Source organism: Podarcis liolepis, assembly GCF_965112155.1.
Source record: "Podarcis liolepis genome assembly, chromosome: 16".
In the NCBI taxonomy this organism is placed as follows: domain Eukaryota; kingdom Metazoa; phylum Chordata; class Lepidosauria; order Squamata; family Lacertidae; genus Podarcis; species Podarcis liolepis.
Genome location: NC_139567.1, coordinates 6,553,765 through 6,559,285, shown reverse-complemented (window position 1 = coordinate 6,559,285; position 5,521 = coordinate 6,553,765). Strand labels below are relative to the sequence as shown.

The window sequence follows — 5,521 nt, the reverse complement described above, 5'->3', positions numbered from 1 at the left end:
TCATTGGCCTCCCCAAGCTCTTCTTCTTTGCCCACAGCACCCAATTCCCTCAGCTTGTCCAGGGGACACCCAGAGGAGCCATGTTGGGTTGTCCTCCCCCCACTCGCAGGGTCCTCAGGATGCTGAGACCAAAGAAATGAGCGAGTCTGATATGGGGACCTTCTGCCTGAGGGTGCATCTTGAATTGGGGATGGCGCCAGGTCGGGGTGAAGAAGAGTGCGATTGACAGGGACAGGATTGGGGTGAGACACATGAGGGGGAGGGTCCTCTTCTCAGGATCAGAAAGTACCAGGGGCAGGGGCAGAGGGTTTATGCAGAGGAACCTTTTCTAAGACTGGCGGAAACTTGCAAGGCTATATCAAAGCAGGTTTCAACGTCAAATCATTCAACAATTCTCCATAGTCATGTTCATCCCATTTCCCAGTGTTCCTAAGGAACTCCAACAGTTTCAAAGTTCTGCCGCCATCTATCAGTCTGAATTCAGGCGAAACAACAAGTTCACCGAGGACATAAAGGGGCCATTCCTGCTGGCAAAATTGCCTTACTTTTTGGTTGGTCCAGTTGCCCCCCAGCCCTTCCGCCAGGACGGACCAGTTCTTTAGGACTCATCCCAGTGGACTACAAAGGGGCACCTTCCTAGACCCAGAACTCATCCTTTCTCTTCTCTTTTCCCCCTAGGTTTTTAGTTATACTTTTAAAATCTATAAATTTCATAAGTTTTACAAGCATTTTAACATGTCAATGCTTGACTTCCTTCCCTCTGTTTCTGTGATTCCTTAAATTTATTTTTTAATATCTTCTGCATATCCAAATTCATCTACTTGCTCATTTAATTATCTACTTTAAATATAAACTCTTATGAAACTGCAGGTTATTACAAGAATCCGGCCCATGTTTTTTATCTGTTTGCTATTTACCTGTAAATAGTCAATAAACCATTTCCATTTTTAATAAAAAGTTTGTTATCTTGATTTCTTATTCTTCCAGTAAGTTTTGCCATTTCTGCATATTCCATTAAGTTTTTGTATCCATTCTTCCTTTGCTGGGATGAGTAGCATTCTTGCTGCTGCAGTAGCATACATAAGTAAATTTCTATACAGTTTATGTAGTGCTGTCCCTATAATTCCCCAAGGAAAAGCTTCTTGGTTGTTTTTTTTTACAAAGGTTATTTCGAACATCCTTTTCAATTCATTATATATCATTTCCCCGTAAGCTTTAACCTTACTACAAGACCACCACATATGAGAAAAAGAACCTTCTTTCTCTTTACCTTTCCAACACTTGTTTGATTTAGGTTTATACCTTTTTATAGTAAGAGAACCCACACAAGCGACACTGACACAAAACCCGCCCCCCACATACACTAAGTAGAAGAATAGAAGTATTCCCACCCCACTCACCATTGCCACCCCCTCTTGCCCCTTTTTCTTCCTAACCTAACATTGTATGTAACACTAATGTCTCACAACAAATGAAGCTGATCTTTGGAAAACACAACTTGAAAAATGAGGCAATGCACATATGTTTCAAAACTAATAATTCTTTAATGACAAATATATATATATATATATATATATATATATATATATATATATATATATAAAGAAATGAAGCAAAGTGAGAAGGACCCTGGAACCTATTCAGAAAAAGCTGTCCTGCCCATGGGAAGGTAGATAGGGGAGACCTGGCACACCTAACCCCGATAAAGAGAACCTCCCAAAGATAAAATCCTATGAGGCCCAAAAGGAATCCCAAAAGATAGAGAAAGGGGGCATCCAAGGGAACAAAATCACCTTTGAGGAAAGGCCTAAAAAAACCACCCTGAAGTCAAACCTCCAGTCCACCCCATCAGGGGATGAAAGACACATGGAGCCTCCGGAGGAAAGGAGAACATCGAGCCAGGGGATGACATGCTCCTGAATGTCATTTCTGAGTGCTTGGAGCAATCGTGGTACTCTTGGCCACTTTCACAGTTCAGCCCATCTGCAAAGGAGGGGTGGGCATTGTAGAGGTGGCAGTCGTCGTAGCACCAGACTCCTTGATATACCTCTGCCCATTTCCGGTTCTTGGGCTCCTGCTGTCTGTCCTTGGCTGAGAAAGGCATCATAGGAAAGCGAATCGCCTGTGAGGAAGAGAACAAACTCCAGTCAAAGTCAGACCAACTTTGCACCTATGTGCCAATCCCTCCCATGCCAATTTGTAAGGCAACAGAGGGGAAAAGCCAGAGACTCTGGCTACACACCATGGAGGCAAAGGAAACTGTTGATCTCATTTTTCCTTTGCTACAGCGTCACCTATATAATGGCCAGGGAGGCTGGTTTAGTCACTTCGAACTGTAAGGGAAGTATCCTACAAAAATGAAAAGCCATCTTTAGTAATGTTCCAGGAATAGCAAAGGGAGTGGTCCATCGCATAGACACTGGGGATGCTAAACCCATTGCAGTGACCCCTTATCGGATAACTGGGACATACATGGATAAAATCTGCAACAAGGTGCAGGAGAAGCTGAAGGCAGGGATCATAACACCCTCAGAGAGTCCCTGGGCAGCACCACTATAGCTGCACCACTGACAGACTTGACTTGTAAGAAAGAACCAGAGCATGTGGAGTGGACATCAACGTGCCAGCAATCATTTGATGCGCTAAAGAATGCCTTGACTACCGGACCAGTCCTCATCGCACCAAACTATGACCTAGAGTTCACCATCTTTACAGATGCGTTGTATGCCAGGATCGGAGCCGTGCTGTGTCAACCGGGAGAGGAAGACAACCTGCATCCGATCATGATGATAAGAACTAATAGCAAATGGATGAAATGGGCCCTGTTGCTGCAGGACTTCAATTTCACCATAAGAAACGTAAAAGGGTCCCTGAACATTGTGGCCGATCCTTTATAAAGAAGACCTGATGATGAAGGTTAACCATGGACAGTTAATAATTTTTCCTGTAAATAACTGAGTTGCTTTAAATGTTTAATGCAGTTTGATCAGGAGTATAACTCTGTTCAGTTATCCCTCCTGATCAAACTTATTTAAGGGGGGAGGGATGTGGCATTTGCCCGTTCATTTAGAAAATGTTTGAACAGGGGGGAGAGATAGGGTTAAAAATATAGACCAATAGGAAAGCTGGAGGCGGAGCCTACCTGTGTATAAAAGGGCTTAGCCCGAGGTTTGAGTGAGTTGTTGTTGGGAGTAGTTGGTGGGTTTTAGTGGGTTGGCTGGTTGGGAAAGGCAGTTGAAGGAGCAGTTGGCAGGCAGTTGGAGATAGGGCAGTGGGTTCTTGATTGAGGGGAGGCAGAAGAGATAGAGAGGAAAATAAGACTAAGAAAGTAAAGAGTAACCACGTTTGGAATACCGTAACAGTTTGTGTCTGAAATAAAATACACCCTTTTTTATTAATTGAGAACCTGACTGAGGCTGAAGTGATTTTACCGGGGAGGACCTGGTTGGTGGCAGTGGATTAGTGGTGTACGGGTCAATAGTCTGCGAGACGACCGGGGGCTCCGTACGAACGCCACATTGCCTATTTTAATTTCCCCATATATTCCTATTTCTCCCTTCCCACTCTATCTATCATACTTTACACTACTGAATTTACAATAACCCTGCTAACGTTTTAACCCAATTAACAAACAATGGTGGAAATCTGCGGGGCCTGACTGGCTCAACAATGCCCACACCACCAGGGAACCTCCAGTGCGTGGGCCAAGTTTGGCCAGCAAGGTCTTTTGTCCAAACTGGGCCCACCTGCCCCACACCTGATATCCGCTGTGCCCTGTGGAGAGGGGGACTGAGCTGCCTGAAGCTCAGGGGGCTGGGTGTCTGGACATCTGCAGGGTTGGGACGGGGGTCAAAGGTGATGGGTCAGGTAGGCAGGGACCCTAGCCAGAAATGCTGAGCAGGGGTCTCCAGTGGGTGGGCAGGGAGAGGGGTGCCAGCCTCTGCCGACATGGGGCTGATGGCTTGGGCAGGGAGGGGCACTGGGGAGGGGGCACTGGGTGAAAGAAGTTTTGGGAATGTTTTTTAGGCCTTTCCTCCAGGATGATTTTGTTCCCTCAGATGCCTTGGAGGAGGCCCCCTTTCTCTACTTTGGGGGCTTCATTTTGGGGCTTTTCTATGTTTCTCTTTGGGGGGGTTCTCTTTTTTGGGGATAGGTATGCCTATCCCCTTGATGGCCAGGTCACCCCTAACTTGCTTCCCATGGGTAGGCGCGCTTTGCTCCAGGGTCCTTCGCCTTATCTGGAAGAAGTCTGGAAGAAAAGAAATGGAGGTACAATCCTTATTTTCAATGACACTAGTTTGTCTTACACCACTTAAGCTCACCCGTTTCTCTAATTCGGTGAGATAGGGGTTACAATGAAGGAAGGTGAGGACAGGTGACCTCACCTAGGCCCGAAGTCACACCCCCCCAAGCAGGCTCAAAGCTTCTCAAAAGCTTTTCAAAATCATTTTCTCAGCAGCTAAGCATCAGAAACATTCCGCTTGCTGTAACTAAAAAGATTGCAACAAGGTAGAGAACAGAGCCCATTGTCTTCTCAGGCCTTTCTCAGAACCACATTGCAACTTGCTTTCTCTCCGGGAACCATGCCAAAGCACAAGAATGAAACAACTGGAACACACTGAAACCCCCTCACCCCCTTTCCTGCCAAGAGTCCACAATAGTCCCAAGACAGCTTTCTGTACATGCTCAGGAACCTCAACATGGGGCAGGACTCCTGAGGGAGGAGAAAGGAGGAGGGAACTGGAAAGGGGTATATATGCTTGTGCACAGGACTGTGAATTTCGTGCATGCTTTTTGTGACTTTGTAGCACCCTGCTTGTGGTTAACGCTTAGCTGGAATGAAATATTCAACGCAGCAATAGAGAAATTAAAATAATAATTTATTTGTCGGACAAATAAATAAGAGGCACAGTGGTATATGGTTACCAAGCTCTGGCCTGCCCTCCTGCCATTATGGCCAGCACTTATATTCCCTCAGCCCAGCCCCCTTGCTCCTCCTTTGGCTGCCTCTGTCCAATCAGCCTGGTTGAAATTCCTATTGGCTGTTTGCTAGAACCAATCATAAAAGATACACCCATTTCCTATTACCTTTTATGGGAGACAGAGAGCTATATTTCCTTCTATCCATAAATGGCAAACAAGTAGCCATTAACCTCGACAAGGCACCTTAATTACCAGATAACCTTTGGCCCCTACTGCCATTTTCACTGCAAACCAGATGGTTTTTAATTTCATTTTAAACAGAGGCCCGACAACCATACGTCAGGAGTGCTCTGATGGTATTTCCTGCTTGGCAGGGGTCTGGATTCAATGGCCCTTGTGGTCTCTTCCAACTCTATTATTCTATGATTCTATGAAATAAGAATCTAACATGAATTTAACATTTCTTACTTTCTAAATCCTTTGCATAATTACATTTAAGCCAATATATTTAATACATTAACATATATAGATTTTTAGAAGGAAAGGGTCTTTTCAAAGAGAAGGAATTTAATAAAAACAGTAGTTTCCAGAATCAACT

At 44.9% G+C, this 5,521-nt stretch overlaps 1 long non-coding RNA gene across 1 annotated transcript; it reads right to left on the bottom strand.

Moving 5' to 3' along the window:
- Positions 1 to 1,586: 1,586 nt before the first annotated feature.
- On the bottom strand, positions 1,587 to 4,350 carry LOC310695884. The gene is made up of 2 exons (XR_014520333.1): positions 3,143 to 4,350; positions 1,587 to 2,122 (listed from the first exon to the last, which is right to left on the bottom strand). It is a non-coding gene; the product is annotated as an uncharacterized lncRNA (long non-coding RNA).
- Positions 4,351 to 5,521: the final 1,171 nt, after the last annotated feature.